The following is a 19,532-nucleotide window of genomic DNA, read 5'->3' on the forward strand; positions in this document are numbered from 1 at the left end:
TTAACTCTCTGAAGGAGGAAGGCAAAAACTTTCAAAAAGTAAGCATGATGATCACTCATATTTAGATTTACCACTGTCTAGGAAGAAAAGTTCCTAAAGTTGAAAATAATCCAATTTATATGTTTCCATGCTTTTGAAAGATAAACTGAATAAACAGAGCTATAAATATAGAATTTCCATCTGGGAAGGAACATGAAAAGAAATTATTATTAGATAATGTGTAGATGACAGGGGAAGATAGACATCAAAATACATGCATTCAGTATTGCAGGGTAAAAAGAAAGGTGTAATCAGTGATACAAATGGCATATTACCAGAGCAAAAATACTACAAATCAAGAATGCTGGCATGGAAAGAGAATATAGGGAACATCTAGTTTACTTGTACATTTTACAAATGAGGAAACTGAGTCAGAGAGGAGTAAAGAGACTTGCCAAATGTCACCTAGATGATAAAGAGTAAAGTCTATATTCAAATAAAACTTTTCTTCTTTTATTTGACTTTTCTCAATAACATGCATTTATTTTCTCTCAACTTCTCTTCAGCTGAAATAAAGAGAAAAACAAAACCTTTGTAATAATTATATATAGGCAAGCAAAGTCCAATATTAGCCAGATCCAAAAATATATGTCTCATCATTCATAATATATCACCTCTCTCATTAAGAAATGAGTAGCATGCTTCATCATTGAATTTGAGATTGGTGATTGTATTGATTAGAATGCTAAAGTCTTTTGAAATTGTTTTCCTTTATAATGTCATTGTATAAATTGCTCTTTTGATTTTGCTCACTTCTCTCTTAATCAGTTCACACAAATATTTCCAGTTTATTCCTAGACTTTACCTCTCATCATTTCATTAAATTCCAATGCTATAATTTGTCCAGCTACTTCCCAATTGATTGGAAGACACTTATTTTCCCATTCTTTGCTACCTCAAAAAAGAGGGTTACTAGAAAAAAAATACATGTGGGTGTTTTTGACTCTTTCTTTTGCCTTGTTGGAATATAGACCTAGTAATGGTATCAGTGGGGAAAAGGGTATGTATGCATTGTTTAGTCACTTTTGGAGAATAATTGCAAATTGCTTCTGAAAATGACTAGATCAACGCATGGCTACAACAATAGTACATCAATGTTGCTGTTTTACCACAGTCCCTGTCATTTCCATTTTGGTCACCTTTACTAATCTAATCAGTATGAGTGCAGTTTAACTTCAGATTCAATTTAATTTGAAAATTTTATGATTTGGAACATTTTTATATAGCTATATATAGCTTGGATTTCTTCTTTTGAAAACTGGCTATTCAAATTCTTTGACTGTCTACTGGGAAATGGCTTTTATTTTTATACATTTAAATCATTTCCTTATTACTTTTGGAATGAGACCTTATTCCCCTTTTTAATTTTATGCAATAAAAATAGTACATTTTATCTTTTCTAATCATTTCTGTTCTTTGTTCAGTCATGAACTTTTCCTCTATTCATAGATCAGAAAATTAATTTCTTCACATCTTCTTGAAAATTTATAGTCTTAAGGAATTGCTAGCACACTATGGGGTTTAGTTATATTCCCAGGGTAACATAACCATTTTCTATCAGAACTGACATTTGAACCCAAATCTTCCTTATTCAAAAGCTAACTTATTCTGCACTACATCAGATTGTAGATGCAATTATTTTTCCCATTCAGAGTTTATCTTTTTTATCTTGCTGCCTTGACTACTCAAGAGGTGCACAAGCCCAAATAAAGTGAAACTACTAAAAATTCAGCTGGATCATAAACTACTCATCAATATTCCCATCAGTACTGAAGACCAACTGGTTGATACCCACAATCCAAACCCTGTGTATGTCTTGATGAGAAGAACATTTAGTTTTAGCCCCTAGATTAATCTAGATCAGAACTCCTTTCCTAGGACAAGGATTATTAAGTTGTCCCTTTGACTAAAGCAGTGAAGTTACTTAATATAAATCATATTGACTGTACCCTAAATATAGTTCTAAGAGCCAGCAAATAGGTGTCCAACTTTTACTTGGTGACCCCGAAGAAGGGGGGGGAGCCAAGAAGCTCTCAAGGCAGCCAGTTCCACTTTTGAACACCCTTGATTGTTAGGAATTCGTTCCCCTGATTGTGAGACTAAATGTGCCTATTTTCAGCTTCTCCCTATTGCTTCTGAATCTGGTCTTTGGTGAAAAATTAAAAGATACAAAACCCTTCTTCACATGGTAAATCTTGAGATACTTGAAGAAAGTTAACATGCTGCCCTTGAGGGGTTTTTTCCCCTCTAGTATAAATACTCCTAGTTTAATCAACTGATTATCATGTCACATGGATTCAAGGGTTACACGATATTGGGCAATCTCCTCTGGACACTCTATGTTATCCATGCCCTTCTTACACTGTGGCAAGCAGACCAGAATTCTTGGGAAAAAATTTAAAGAAGAGGCACATCTGGCCACTTTTCAACTCTCCTGCCAATGTGAAAAAGTAGAGTGCATCATTATCTATTGCTACAACTAAGGATCCTTGAATATGAACCCCCCCAAAAAACCAAAAAAAACCAACACTCACTACCTTAATACCCAATCTGATATGATCAGTTGGTAGAGGCAGTGAGATTTACAGATTGGACCTCCAGATGACATAAGTCACTATAGAAGTGCAACAAAAAGAAGGTAGTCTTTAAAATCTAGCATAAATTGTAGAAACAACAGAGTATTTAACTTTTGAGTATTCTTGCAGTTTTTCCACAAGTTTATAAATTAAGTATTTCAAGATACCTTGGGTCCATAGATGGTAGTTTATTTTAATCCAATTCAACAAGGTAGGAAGAATCTTCCCTGAGTTTATCCTTCCCTCTTCCTTTTCTCCCTCCCTTCTACCCTCCAGCTAACTAGGTCCCCTCTGGGGCTACCGTTAGGGATAAAATTTTCTTTATTCTATCCTCTCCCCAATTGGCACAGAACTATCATATATTCATTCTCTCTCTCAATTAAGAAATAATTCTTTGAGAACAGAGAATCTCACTTCTGTTTGTAATTTCAAATCAGCACTGTTTGCCTTATCAAAATTAGTTACTATATGCTTTTTAATTCATTCCTTCATCTGGCTCTGAACTTTGGATTGATTTGAGCAATCTTTCAAAACCTATTTGCTAAACTGAAGAAAAGACAATTTGATAAAGAGAAAGACGGAATTCTTTTTTTTACCAATAAACAAACATATATTTATATTTAGAATGATATGTGTATACATCCATATATAGAGACATATACATTGCATATGTACATGATGATGTTTGTTCTTCATTCTTTTTTGTTTATTTATTTTATATTATTACAATAATTTGTTGTGAGAATAGAATAAACCCCCTGCCCTGCCAAAAAAAATGATGAGAAACCTCAAGGATAGTGTGAGAGAAAAAAAGTGTACTTCAGTCTGTGTTCAGATTCCAATGGTTCTGTCTCTGGGATAACTTGCCTTCCCCATCATAACCACCAGAGAAGTTGCTTCAATATTTTTCCCACAGTTGCTATCACTAGCTGTATTTCCCTCCAGTCTATTCCTTCCCACTCTCATCTATTCTATTCTTTCTCTCCTTTCATCCTGTCCCTGTTCAGAAGTGTGCTGTATCTGAGTATCCTCTCCCACAATATTTCCTCTCTTCTATCACCTACTCCCCCCTTCCCTATCCCCATTTTCCCTTATCCCATCCCTTTCCTCTCATTTTTCTCTGGGGTAAGATAGATTTCTGTACTGTGTCTATGTTATTTCCTCTCTGAGCCATTTCTGATAAAAATGAAGGCTCACTTATTCCCACTCCAGTGTAAAAGCTTTTTCTTGTCTCCTTTGTGAAGTATTTTAGCCCCGTCTTCCTCCCAGTACTTTCCTTTATCACCCATCCATCTTATTATTATATTCATTTCCTGTACCTTGTCTATATATGCTTCTTCTAATTGCTCTTATAAATGAGAAAGTTCCTCTTCTCATGCAGGAATACAAATAGTTCAACTTCATTAAGTTCCTCATAGTTAGTCCTTCTTATCCACCCCCTCAATGGTTCACCAGAGTCCTGTATTTGGAGATCAAACTTTCTGTTCAGCTCTGGTTGTTTCAATAGGAAAGTTTGAAAGTCCCCTGTTTCATTGGAAGTCCATTTTTTCCCCTGAAAGAGGCTGTTCAGTTTTTCTGGATAGTTGATTCTGATTGTAAACCAAGATCTTTTGCCTTCCAGAATATCATATTGCAAGCCCTATGAGCCCTTAATGTAGATGCTGCCAAATCCTGTGTAACCCTGACTATAGAGCCACGGTAGTTGAATTGTTTGTTTCTGCAAGCTTTAAGTATTTTCTCTTTGACTTGAGTGTTTTGGAGTTTGGCTATATTCCTGGAAATTTTTCTTTTGGGATCTCTTTCAGGAGGTGATGGGTAAATTCCCTCAATTTTTATTTTATCCTCTGCTTCTAGCATCTCAGGTCAACTTCGCTGTATTATTTCTTGAAAAATGAAGTCTTTGCTTTTTTCCTGGTCATGGCTTTCAGGTAGTCCAATAATTTTTAAGTTATCTCTTTGGATCTGTTTTTTCAAGGTCAGCTGTTTTTCCAATGAAATATTTTACATTTTCTTCTAATTTTTTTTGTATAGTTTTATTTCTTCCTGAGTTCTTGCAGTCATTAGCTTCCTTTTGTTCCATTCTGCATTTAAAGGAGTTATTTTCTTCAGAGAGCTTTTTTATCTCCTTTTTCCAGCTAGACAATTTTGCTTATTAAAAGCATTTTTCTCTTCATTTTCCTTTTGTGTTGCTTTTTCCATTTGCCCTAAACTGGTTTTTAATGTTATTTTCTTCTGTATTTTTTTGTATTTCTTTCACCAAGCTGCTGACTTGGTTTTCATGATTTATCGACATTGCTTTCATTTCCCCTCCCAATTTTTCCTCTATCTCCCTTAATTGCTTTTCAGTCTTTTTTTAGCTCATTCATAGCCTGAGCCCATTTTCTATTTCTCTTGGAGGTTTTAGATACAGAAACTTAGATTTTGGCATCATCTGACTATGTATTTTGATCCTCAGTTGGACCAAACTAATTATCTATGGTCAGGTTCTTCTTTTTCTTCTTTCTGTTTTCTTCAGAGAGACCTCTGCAGTCTCCCCTGACCCCTTACCATCTATGGACTGAGAGCTCTGGATGTGCTGGGTAGCTCTGCTGACTCCGGCTACAGGTTCTCACCACAAGGATACTTTGAATCCAGGGCACTCACACTGGTGTGGCAGAGTTCTCTCACCACCCCTTCCAGCTGTCCAGGATGATCCCTGGGCCAAGAGGTCTGGAAACTGCCCCCTCTGCCACAGACCCAGACACCAGCTGGCTGTGCTGTGCTGTGACTATGGCTGCTCTGTGACTTTTTTCCAACCCCCAGTCCTGGTGAAACAGACCTTTCCTGCAGAACTTATAAGTTGTCTTGGCCTGGGAAATTGTATCAGTTAGTCTTTCTGTGGATTATGCTCCTCTAGATTTTGGCTGGAGTTATAATTTAACAGCTTTTGGAATTTGGGGAGGAATGAGCTTCCAAGAATTCATGCCTTCACACTACCATCTTGGCTCCCAAAAGACAGAAATCTTAAAGCACAATGTAGACTAGAAATAAACCTTTATAATTGTTGACGGTATGGAGCCTATCCATTAATGCAAGACCCAAAACCCATCTCAACCTCATTTATGCCCAATCCATATTTTAAACTTACATTTTCCTGCCCTGATAGAATAACTCATTGACCAGTTGGTCATCCTTAAGATTTTCAACTACAAACCAGAAGTTCAAAGTGCATTTTATTACCTGGATAGGAACCAACATTGTGATGTGCAATAAAATATAAACTACTTTCAAGGTAAGCAAAATTCTCTTGGTTCATTGACAAAAGTGATGAAGGGCTTCCCTACCTCCAAATATTAAGGTTTAACTTAATTTGATCCCTTACAACAACCCTTCAAAGGTATTATTATCTCCATTTTACAGCTGAGTAAACTGAGGCAGACAAAGGTTAAGTGACTTGCTCAGGGTATTTAACTATTAATTTTCTGGGGTTAATTTGAATTCAGTCTTCCTGACTATGGGTCCAGGATTTTCATTAGTACTTTCAAATCCAAAGAGCTACCTTGATTTCAAACAGTTGAAAGTAATTCCACTTCTCCAGAGTCAACTGGTTAAAGGAATATACAATTATGATACATATTTGCTATTGATTTGATCTTGCTTATATTCTCCTATTATTGGCAATAATTTGTTTTATTGTTTAATATACCTACCTATCTGGCTGTAAAATACAGACACCATTATCTCATCAGGGAACCTATGCCTGAGATAAGGAATTCCCTTGTGATTGGGTCAGTAATCATTGTGGGTGACAGTATGGGACAAGGCAGAGAATACTGACTCTTGGGTCAGAGAAATGAGATCTAAAAAGCTCATTGCCTGTGTGACACTGGACAAGTCATTTACTCTCCTGGACTTTAATTTCCTCATCACTAAAGTAAGTATATTGGAGCAGAATGGGAACCTCTAACTTTTTTTTTTTAGGATATAGCATGTTGGACCTGAAGTTAGGAAGTCCTGAAATCTGACCCCCAAATACTTGCTAGTAGTATGACCCTGGGTAAAACACTTAACTTCTCTGTCTCAGTTTCTTCACTGTAAAATGGGAATGATAATAGCACCTACCCAATGAATAGTATTCATCAGATGAGTTATATTTGCAAAGTGCTTAGCACATTTCCTGGGACATAACAAGTCCTATATAATTTTAGCAATTATTATGGGTCCCCTTTGGCCTTTTAGAAGAGTCTATAGAACTCTTCTTAGAATAATACTTTTAGAATGCATAAAATAAAACACATAGAAATCTATTATACTGAAATACAATTAAAACAAGTTCACAGACCACAGACTAAAAACTCCTGAATTTAGAGGGTCTCTGGTGGCTCTTCTTAATCTAGAATTCCATGATTTAGCTTAAGTGAGGCTGCCATTGTGGACACTTCTGAATTCTCTAGTGAGATTATCATGGTGGTAAGTAACAAAAGGAGAAAAACTGCAACATTTGGTCCCAAAAGCATAAAATCTTGCCAATTGGAACTACTTGTTACTTAACCTCCCCAGTCAGTATCCTGGATCCCAGCAATATAAATAGCAATTGAAATTTAAATTCTTTTACAGCTTTTCTCTGCTATCTCCATTCCATGAGTTAATCTTCATTGGGAATGTGACAGATAAATTCTTGCCCATAATTCAGAAAGAGTCTTATCATTGAGGCCCTCCAATTGATTGATCAACCAATCAACAAGGATTCTCGAAGCATTTACTAATTACCAAGTGGTTTGCTAGACACAAATCACTTGCTAGTGTTTAGAGATACAAAGACAAAAGAGACAATTCTAACCCCAAGGAGCCTCTGTTCTATTGATAGCTCAGTAGCATCTCCAACTTTCACCTCTCTTCCATCCCTCATTCTTCATGTATGGGGACTTGCCTCATGCAGTTTCTGCTTTGTGTGCCCCTTATATGAGTGCATCCAATTTCTGATGTACAGTATTGTTTCCAAGTGTCTAGAATAAGCAAGCAAATAGAATGTCTCAAGTCAACCAGGTTGTTTTGGGGAATTCTTTGAGCCTACATTCATACCAAATGAACTGGCAGAGACTTACATGTATCCTCAGTGAATGTCTGGAATAAAATCCTTGTGAGATATCTCTTTCCCCATAACCATGTAGCTTAATCAACCAAAGAAACTAAGAAGCAAAGAATGCTCATGTTTGGGGTTGGTAATGAGACAAACAATAGATTACCCATTCACATAACTCCCGAGGAGGGGGATGGAGGAATGAATCTGGTGTCCAATAAAGATCAATGTTTCCCAAATGTTGAACTTGCTCCAAGTCTTGTGGCAAGGTGTAGTTGATAGAAAATCGGATGCCCCACCCTCAAATCTGATATAGCCTCGGGATGCCTCAGTTTCTCCATTCTGTAATATAAGGGGGTTGGAAAAAGTGCTCCTTAAAGCCTCTTTCAGCACTTCTATCAAGACAGTATTTATTGCTAGAAGCATACTATAGCTCAGAAGTATCAAACACCTGCATAGACAAGGTCTGAACCAAATTAAAATGCAATTGGGAAATAGTTAACAAAATAAAAATATAATAAAGCAGATAATGTTCCATTTTAAAAACTAAGCCAATATGCAGTCCATAAGGAGTTTTATGAACAGATGATAGTCCCCAGTTTCTATAAAAATTTGACAACATTGGTATAGCAGATAAAGTTCAGAGCTTGGAGTCATAAAGACCTGGATTTGGTTCCCATTTTTAGTTATAACTATCTGGAGTATCCTGGACTTTTTGGGGGCCAAGTCAATTTCCCAGGATTTATAGCCAGACCAAAGTGGGCATTTATTAGGAGCTAAGAGTGGTTCTAAGCAGTGAGGGTACAAATAGGAAGAATGAAACAATTTATTCAAAGAGAAGCTTACATTCTGACAAAATCAGAAATGAGTGGCAATCTTTAATAGGGGGAATTCCGATACAGATGAAACAGTTGCCCTTTATATATGCGTGTTGCAGAATTGAATGAGCTTGCCTGGTAATTTTTAAAATAAGATACTATTTATAAAAGTTGGTGTATATATATATATATACATATATATGTATATATATGTATATATATACATATACATGAATGTCTTTGTTGATGATTGTTACATTTTCAGGGAAAATAAAATAAAAAAATTATTTAAAAACAAATTGGGGTCAGCTAGGTAGTTCATTAGATTGTGCACTGGTTCTGGAGTCAAGAGAATCTGACTACAAATCATCCAGCCTTTACATCTCTGTACCTCAGTATTAGTTGTGTGACCCTGGGGAAGTCACTAAACCCCAATTCCTGCCCCCCAAATTGGAGAGAATGCTCTCATGCAAGGTAACATATGTTATATATGCATAGTATTTAATTTCCAAGGATATCGTGGAAAACTTGCATTTAAAAAATGATAATTCTATGAATAAAAAAATTGTAACATAAATTTTACATAGAATTTGTTCTATTTTGATTCAAGGTTATATCTTTACATGTACTAGTTTCTAAATGCATTCATTATTTGGCTCTTTTTATCCTTTTACTCACATGGCCATGATCAGAGACCATATCATAAAAGGGTTGGTATATACTGAGGTGAGTCAGTTTGCAAAGTGAGGGGAAAAGACTGTTTCCATGGCTTCTAATAAATGAATACAGAGGGGAAAAAAAATAAGAAAAATGAAATCTAGCTCGCAATGGCAAACTAAATTAACCACTCTATAAATACAACATAATTTTAGCACTTTCAAGCAAAACTGTTTACGTAGCTGTCTTCCATGAGTAATCGTGGGGTGGGGTTTTTTGTTTGTTTGTTTCTGGTATTTTCTATTGATTATAATTCTGTGGGTCATTGAAATAAGAGCTACTAATTTTTTTTTCAATCAGGACATTGCTGCATATAGACAATATTTGATGTCATCAGATAGGAAGCTAAGATCTTATTATTTGATTTAAAATTTTTAAGCACATTATAAAAAACATAAATATTTTAGCTTATAAAATAGAAACATTTCCAGAAAATACTTTGAAATAACTTCCTTGGAAGAAAAATGAATGGTTTGAAAAAACAGTCATGTTGAACTATCCCTTTGAGATTGAAATTCAATCATCAGATAATTTCCCGTTTCTCTTGCTTGGTGTCTGTATTAAGCTAATAGGTACACGTGGCCTGTAATGTACAAATGAGTATTGTTTTTTGATTGCACGGGGGAGTTAGAATCAAAAATACTGAGACTGGAAAGATCTCTCTACCATGTCCATTGTATAGATGAGAAAACTATACCCAAGTAGCAAAGGTCATACAGGAGTTCCAATGCTCTTTTCACTAAGTCACACTCTTTTTTTGTTGTAGGAACCTAGAGAATAGTTGAAGTTTCATGATAGAGCTTGGATTTTCTAGCTGATAGGAAGAAATAATACTTACTCTTAGCCAGGAAGAAATTCTAGCATTAGTATACCTAGATATGATCAGCAGATGTGTTAGTTAAAAAAAAACAGGTTGCCCACCCCATTAATTTGCTTGTTGGTTATTTTCTTCTCTTTCTCATGCAGATCTGTACAATCCAAGCCTTTTCATTCAAAAAAGGATATATTTGAAAATATTTCAGTCTTTGTACTATTTAATGCTGTGGGTAGCTCACCAGTGATAACTGAAGACATAATGAAAATTGATGGATTGTTATGCACTTTATTTTAAAAATAAAATTTACTGTTAGATCTTATGAATCATTCTATATGGAAAAATTATAGATCAATAAAAAAGTATTGTGGCCCTAGTTCACTTAAGCCAGTGAATGTGACTTCAACTCTTGGAGGAGGGAGGAGTTAAAATTAAATTTATTATTAAAGGGATAGTTAGGAAGTACCTAAAAAAATAAAGTAGGAATAAATCAAGATGACAGAGTAAAGAAAGCCAGCCTCTTCAAAACTCATCTCCAAACAACTTTGAAATTATGCCTTAAATTAAAATCTGGAGTGACAGAGTAAGAATCATCAGAGTAAGAATGTCTTCCAACCCAAGATAATTTAGATCAGAAAGGGAGCTGTGTGACACAGTGTTAAAAGCTGGCCCAGAGTCCACTTTGATAACACCATTGATGGAACTAGGAAGTGGTGACAAGAAGAAGCAGTCATTTTGAGAGCTATCAAGATAGAGATGGTAGGGGGACCTGACAATAGTCAGAAATAGATTACAGGAGATCCTCATACTAACAATGAATGTTGGATGAGATACTGCTTGGCCAATCCATAACCTCTTCTGGGTTATAGCTAAAGGGCACTTTTGGTCAAGTGAGAGAGAGTGGGAACCCTAAAGGGTAGTATCATTTTGGTAACAAGGGATCAGGGACCCTAAGAAAGAGTATTACCTCTGATCCTATAAAAGGAAGGCTGCTAAGGATCTTTATCAATTCTGGGTCCAAGGAATCAGGGGCTCTGAGAATCAGTGTCAATTGCAATTCCGAGTGAATGGGGCACTTCCTGGATAAGGACCAGAGAAGAGACTTCGCATTTCCTAAAATTTCCCAAACCCCCAGGACTAGCTCTGAAAACAGCTGTGTGAGAAAAAAAGCTGAAATTTGGAAGTGTATACCTCCCCTGAACCCTCTCAAACTGGACACTGAGCCCACCTTTAACATAAAGCTCAAAATCAAGAAATAAGGAGGAATAAATGGACAAAGAACAATAATAACAAAAACTCTATCATAAAAAGATATTAGGGTGACAGGGAAGATCATGACAAACTCAGAGGAAAATAATAAAGTCAAAACAATTTGAATTGGACACAGACCCAACAAGAACTTCTAAGAGATCCAAAAAATCAAATAAAAAATCATAGCAGAAAATTGAGGTAAAGAAATGAAAGGAAGAAAAACAGGGAAAAGACAATTAACAGCATAATAGAAGTATAAAAAGAATTGGTCAAGAAGGTAAAAACTTCATGGATGAAAATAAATTCTTAAAAAGCAAAATTGACTAAATGGAAAACAAAAGATACAAAATCACATTATAGCAGATAACTCTTAAAAATTGGAGTTGGGCTGGTAGAAGCTAATAATAAGACATCAAAAAAATTCAAAAGTCAAAAGAATAAAAAATAGAAGAAATGTAAAATATCTCATTGGAAAAACAATTCACATGGAAAAATGAATTTAAAAGAATTAATTTAAGAATTATTGAACTCCCTAAAAGACACATTCAAATAAAGAGCATATGCATCATATTTTAAGAAACTATAAAGGAAAACTGTCCTGATATCCTAGACCAGGGACTAAATTGAATTTGAAAGTTCCACTGATCACTACCTGAAAGAGATACCAAAATGAAAATTCATAAGAATATGCCGCCATGTCAAAGAGAAAATGCTTCAAGCAACCAGAAAGAAATCATTAAAATATTGTAGAACTACAGATAAAATCACACAAGATTTAGCAGTATTCCAGAAGGCAAAAGAGCAGGCATTACAACCAAGAATAACCTAACCAGCAAAACAATATAATTCTTCAAAGGGGAAAAAAAGTGAATATTTAGTGAACTAGAAATATTTCACATATTTCCAATGCAAAGATCAGAACTGAACAGAAAATTTTATTTTCAAGCAGAAGACTCAAGAGAAGTATAAAAAGGTAAACATGAAAAAGGAATTATAAGGGACTCAAAAATATTAAATTATTTACCTTTTTAAATGGGAAGATGATACATGTAAATTCTAAAACTTTTTATTATTAGTGTAACTAGAAGGATTCTACACAGAAGGCACAGGAGTGAATTTGGATGATGTAAAAATAGATCAAGAATAAAGAGAGATGCTTGTGAGAATCCCTCCCAAGGCTCTATCTCTTGGGCCACCCGCCGCCGCCACCATGCCCCGAAAAATTGAGGAAATAAAACACTTCCTGCTCACAGCCAGACGAAAAGATGCTAAATCTGTCAAGATCAAGAAAAATGAGGACAATGTGAAGTTTAAGGTCCGATGCAGCAGGTCCCTGTACACATTGGTCATCACAGACAAAGAGAAGGCAGAGAAACTTAAACAGTCCCTGCCTCCTGGTTTGGCTGTGAAGGAGCTGAAGTGAAAGAACCGACTCACTTAATGTTCCATCATCTCCATTAAAATACAGGAAAAAAAATGGAAAAAAGGAAAGAATAAAGAGGGATGCTCTGGGAGAAGAGGGGAGAGGAAAAATGTGAAAAATTCTCCCATTAAAATAGGTGAGCAAGGAAAAGCTTCTAAAGTGGAAGTAGAATACTTGAATGTCACATCTAAATTGGTTTAAAAAGGAAATATATATGTGTGAGTGGGTGTATTCAATTTTAATAAAAATCAATCTTATCCAAAAGGGAAATAGAAGAAGATGGTAAGAGCAAAGATGATGAATGATAAAAAGGAGAGTGGATACAAGAAGTTAGTGGTCAGAAGCAAACTTTAGAGGAGGGACAGGATGAAAAAAAGGGAGAAAGATAAGTGGAAGAAAATAAAATGGAGGGAAATGCCCAGTTAATAATCATAACTGTGAATGTGAGTGGGATGAACTCACAAAAGAAGCAGATAGTAGAAAGCAAGATTATATTGTTTACAGGAAACACAACTGAACAGTCAGAGAGTTAAAATAAAGGACTGAAAGCAAAGGTAGCAAATATGTGCTCAAATAAAGCAAAAACAAAAATAGATCCAATTTAAAAAAGATAAGGAGGAAAAATGCATCTTCCTAAAAGGCTCCCTAAAAATTGAAGAAATATCAATATTAACCATATATGCATCAAATGGGATAGCATTCAAATTGTCAAAGGGAAAGGTAAAAGATTTACATGAAAAAACAGCCAATAAATCTATACCAGTAAAGGATTTCAACTTTCTCCTTTCAGAGCTAAATAAATGTAATCATACAATAAATAAAGAAGAAGTCAAAGAGATAAAGCTATATAATTCAGACCTCTGGAGAAAAATGAATAGAAATAGAAAAGATATACCTTTTTCTTAGCTGCGCATGCCACCTTCACAAAACCTGACCATGTATTAGAGCACTAGTAACCTCACTACAAATGCAGAAAAAAATGAATGGTAAACACACACTTTTCAGACCACAATATAATGCAAATTACATTAGATAAAAAAAGTCCTGGGTTTTAAACAAAAGATTAAAAATTTATTGAAAATTAATGCTAGGGGAGGCTAGGTGGCACAGTGGATAGAGCACCAGCCCTGGAGTCAGGAGTACATGAGTTTAAATCTGGTTCTCAGACACTTAATAATTACCTAGCTGTGTGACCTTGGGCAAGTCACTTAACTCCCATTGCCTTGCAATAAAACTAAAAAAATTAAAGAAATAAAAAAGAAAATTAATGCTAAATGTTATTGTTATTGAAATCTAAAATTAAAGAATAAGTGGGTTATAGAACAAACCATATGAAAAATAAATAATTTCATTAAAGAAAATAGCAATGCAACAACATTCCAAAAGTTTCAAGACATCCAAAGGAGTACTTAAGGGAACTTTATAGCTCTAGATGTGGATAACAATTAAAGAGAAAGAATAGACATATGAATCGGGCATGAAATTAAAAAAAAACTAGAAAAAGAATCAATTAAAAAATCCCCCATTAAACACTAAAATGGAAATTTTGAAAATTAAAGGGAAAATTGATAAAATTAAATGTAAAAATCCATTAAACTAATAAATAAAGCTAGGAATTGGTTTTATGAAAACCCCAATAAAATAAATATATTATTGGTTAATTTAATTAAATTAATTGAATTCAATTTAATTCAAATTATTAGTATCAAAGATGAAAAGCATGAAAGCTTGATCAATGAAGATGAAATTAAAGAAATTATTAAAAATTATTTTGCCAATCACATCCCATTAAAATTGACAATCTAAGTGAAATGGATGAATATTAAAAATGTAAACTGCTTACTTGAAAAAATTGTTTAAATGTCTTAACAAATTCCTTCTATGACAGACATATACCAAACTTTGAAACAAAATATCAACAAGATAATTATAACAATATGTATGTCACAAAGACCATAAACTATGATCAGGCAGAATTTATATTGGTGATGCAACACTGGTTCAATATTAGGAAAATATAAGGGACCATGTCAATAACAAAAACAACAAAAATCCTTTGATAATATTAGTGGATGTATAAAAGGTTTTGGAAAAACGTCACATTCATTTCTTTTTAAGACATTAGAAAGTAGAAGAATCCATGAAACCTTTCTGAAAACAATGGGCAGCTTCTATCTAAAAATCAAGAACAAGCACTATGTGAAGAGGGGATAAACTGAAAGCCTTCCCAATATGGTCAGGGATAAAGTAAGGATATCTGTTATCATCACTATTACTCAGTATTGCATTAGAAATTCTAGTTGCAGCAATAGGACAAGAAAAAGTAAAGGGAAGAATGAAACTAAGCAATGAGGAAATAAAACTAATATTCGTTGCAGCTGATATGATAGCATACTTAGAGGACTCTAGAGAGACATCTAAAAAACTAATTCCATCAATTAACAACTTCAGAGAAGTTTTAGGATATAAAATAAACCCACATAAATCACCAGCATTACTATATACTACCAACAAAACCCAGCAACAGAAATGGAAAGAGAAATTCTATTTAAAATAACTGCTAATATAATATAAAATACTTGGATATAAAACCTAATACAGTAACCTTAAGAGAAAATTAAAAGGAAAATAAGCTAGGGAAAAAGTTTTAAAGGAAGTTTTTCTGATAAGGGCCTCAGATTTTCAAACATATAGGGAACTGAACCACATTCATAAAAATATTAACCATTTATTGCCCAATTAATAAATGGTCAAAGGATATGAACAGGTAATTTTCAAAATGAGAAATCAAAGTTATCACTAATCACAGGAAAAACTGCTTTAGATCACAACTCATGAGAGAATTACAAATTAAAATAATTCTGAGAAACCACTCATACCTATCAAATTGGCTAATAGTAAAGAAAAGAAAAATAACAAATTCTAGAGGCAATGTGAAAAAATTGTGACACTTACTGCATTCATTATTGACAGAGCTGTGATTCAAAGCAACCATTCTAGAGAACAATTTGGAACTACACTCAAAAGGTCATAAAATAATGAATATGCTTTGAGCCAGTAATATCACTTTTAGGTCTGCAGCCCAAAAATCAAAGAAGAGGGTACAAAAATATTTTTGGTTATTCTTTTTGTGGTAACAATAAATTAGAAATCAAGGGAATACCATCAGTTGGAATAGAGCTGAACAAGTAGTGGCATATGATTGTGATATAAAATTATTGAAATAAAAGAAATGAGGAGCTCAATGCTTTCAGAAAAAACCTGGGAATACATATATGCACTCATGAAACTGTAGTATGCAGAACCAGGAGAACATTTTACACATAGCAATAGCAGTAGCAATATTGCAAGGATGATCTACTGGGAAAGACTTGATCACACTAATCAAGTCAATGATTCAAGACTGTTCATAAGGACCCATGATAAAAAGCTATCCATTTCCAAAAAGAGAACTGATCAACTCTGAATGCAGATGGAAGCATACTTTTTTAATTTTTCTTGGTTTGATTATTTGTTTATTTTCTTTTGCAATATAGCTAATTTGAAAATATGTTTAGCATAACATCATATGTATAATCATTATCAAATTGCTTGCTTTCTCAATAAAAGAAAAAGGAGAGAATATGAACTCAAAATTTTTTAATTAATTTTTAAAACTTACATATAATTGGGAAATATTTAATGAAATATATGAAACATACTTCCATTAAAAATAGAAAAGATAATTTCAGACCTATTTTTATAACTTTGGAGAGATTTGCTACACTCATGGGTAGAAGGAATACAGTAGGTCATATGTCTAGATTTTAACTAAATATTTGATAAAGGCTTTCATAGTAGCCTTGTGAAAAATACAAAGATGTGGGCTAGAACTAGTAAAACTAGATTGCCTGAATAGTTAGACACCAGAGAAGTCATTAATGACTTGTTATCAGCTTCAAAAGTAGTTTCCAGGGGAGTGCCTCAGGGATCTATAATTGTCTCTGTCCTTATTCTCCAATGACTTAGATGAAACCACCATAGGTATGGAGCTTAGTGGGTCCTGAGAAGCATTAGCATTTGTATCAGATTTGAACATATGACAAAGCAAGGAAGAATAACTAGAAATTGGATTATAGTCATGATTCAAAAAATCTTGGAGGGTGTTATTGGACAAATTACATAATATGAAATTCAATAAAAGTTTATGAGAAGAGATACAACACTGGACTTTTGAGTCACCATCTGGGTTGGCATTCTGCTTTAGACACTTATGCTATGACCCTGGGAAAGTCACTAAAACTCTTTCAGTCTGAATTTCCTCATCTGAAAAATAGATATAATAACACCCAATTCACAGGATTATTAGAAAGATTAAATGAGTACTTTGCAAAACTTAAAGTACTATATAGGTGCTAACTCTTGTTATTATTAATAAGAAAGATATATAGACAAATATGTTTAAAGTATCCACTTTATCAGCCAAGATGGGAGAAGCATAGCTACACAGGGCAATTCATCCAAAAGCAATTTATAGGTTTTGGTGGGCAAGCTCTAGGTAAAACTTAAGGTATAGTATAGCCACCAAGAAAGCCAATGCATTAATACAACATAGGTTGCATAAAGAGAAACATCCTGAGTTCCTGGGATACAGAAGCAATAGTCCCACTTAACTCTGGCCTCCAAATCATAGGAGGAGTATTTTGGTCAGTTCTAGAAACCATATTTTAGGAATGTCATTGGTACACAGTAATAAGGACAGTGAAGAGTTATTATCACCTGAGAATCATTTGAAGGAACTGGGAATATTTAGCCTAGAGAAGTGATGATTCAGGAAGGGTCATGAAAATTGTCCTTGAGTGCTTGAAGGGTAATCCCACTTGTTTTGGTTGCCCTTTAGAGAGTATAAATTATCAACTTGCCTGCAAAGAAGAAAATTTAAACTTAAAATGAAGCAAAATTTAACAATTCAAGCTGTCCCAAGGTGGATGGATGACCTTTTAATGAAGTGAACTTCAAGCAAAACTGTTTTATTAACAGATAAATCATAGAAGGGATTTGTTTCCTGGTACAGATTGAATGGATTAGGCAACCACCGAAGTCCATTCCAATTCTGAAATGTTCACTCCCAGAAAAAAAGAAAGTGTTAATGCCTATCTGAATCTAATGGGTAAAGCAGCAAAGATTAAAAAAGACAAGATGGGGGTGACTAGGTGGCACAGTAGATAGAGTACCGGCCCTGGAGTCAGGAGTAGCTGGGTTCAAATCCAGTCTCAGACACTTAATAATTACCTAGCTGTGTGGCCTTGGGCAAGCCACTTAACCCCATTGCCTTGCAAAAACCTTAAAAAAAAAAGACAAGATGACAAACAGAAACATTAGAACACAGTTCAAAAGAGAATATAAAATAATAAACATAGAACTGTAAGTAGCTATTACTTTACAGATGAGAAAATCGAGACCCAGAAAGATCAAATTATTTGTATCCTATAGACAGTGAGCACCAGAGATAGGATTTGAATCCAGGTCAAGACACTCTTCCACATTACCTTTCTTTTTGTAAATTACTATCATCAGATACTCAGTGGATTTTAGTAATGTTCAAGAGAGAACACATAAACATGTACTAAAAATTTGGGGCATGCTTCATTAAGGACATGACAAGTTGATCATTGAGGAGTGAGAGGCATATCCCTATATAGATAGACAGATAGATAGATAGATAGATAGATAGATAGATAGATAGATAGATAGATATAGATATAGATAGATAGATAGATAGATAGATAGATATATAGATATATATATGAAAAAGAGGAAGGGACAAAACATCAATAAGGGGAAAACAGCATGTGTTAGTAGAAATTATCATGGTTTGGGGTTGGGAGGGAGAGAGAAATCTGACTAAGAATGGATTCATGTTGAGGAATATGAGAAATCATATTGGGTGGAATAGATTGAGTCATTGAAAGCAATGTTGGGTAGAGATGTTTAAGCTTCATTAATAAGGTACAGGTACTCAGACAAAGATATATTACAGAAGCACTTACCTGTAAACATGGATCTGTCCTAGAAAAGAGGAAAAGGAAATTAAGGAAAGGAGAAAGTAAATTAAAGCTCTGAAGAATCAAGTGACTTGCATGTCATAGCATCACCTCCCTATTGTCATAGTTTTCTTTGAGAATAAAGGACAAAAAACAACAAATCAGTGAATCATTTGGGTTTGAGAACTGGGGAATGGGAGATGCCTGGGGTCCTAGATGTAGGGTATATAATGAAAAATATAAATTTTTAAGACTGGAATTCCCTATTTGAAAGTAAGCTTCCTGCAGGCAGGGACCTTATATTTGTCTGATTTTTCTCTCTCCATCACTTACATGTGCCTGTACATAGTAGACACTTAACAAACTTTTTTTCATTTTGATTAGACATATTCTAAATTAACCAAATAATTACCAACTGTCACTTTCACGGCATAGATTCAATTGAAGCTGCATCTCATTAAATGACACTTCTGTGTTCCTTTACAAGAACACCAAAATGACAACAAAATTATACCTTTCCTTAAAGAGTGTAGGATTAAAATAACTGGGGGGGGGGAGATGGTATTTTCTCCCATCTTTATTTACATTACTTTCTCCATACATCTGCATCTATGTTGTCTTTTCTACTGAACCCAAAAGAATTTCAACCATGCTCAGAGATTGTTGGATTTTTCTGGCTTTTAAGAGAAAGTTCAGTGTGATTGACTATGGGTCATATTCAGAAAAGACCCCAGATGAGTAAAGTTATTTTCATATTTTGTCATTTAGCAGTATAACTTGTGATGTATGTCCACCCAAAATTTGGTTCTGGA

General features: G+C 34.4%; 1 pseudogene; it reads left to right on the plus strand.

Annotated features, from left to right (window-relative positions):
- Positions 1–12,439: 12,439 nt before the first annotated feature.
- On the plus strand, positions 12,440–12,738 carry LOC141495011 (large ribosomal subunit protein eL38 pseudogene; annotated as a pseudogene).
- Positions 12,739–19,532: the final 6,794 nt, after the last annotated feature.

This window comes from Macrotis lagotis, chromosome 8 (assembly GCF_037893015.1).
Source record: "Macrotis lagotis isolate mMagLag1 chromosome 8, bilby.v1.9.chrom.fasta, whole genome shotgun sequence".
In the NCBI taxonomy this organism is placed as follows: Eukaryota; Metazoa; Chordata; class Mammalia; order Peramelemorphia; family Peramelidae; genus Macrotis; species Macrotis lagotis.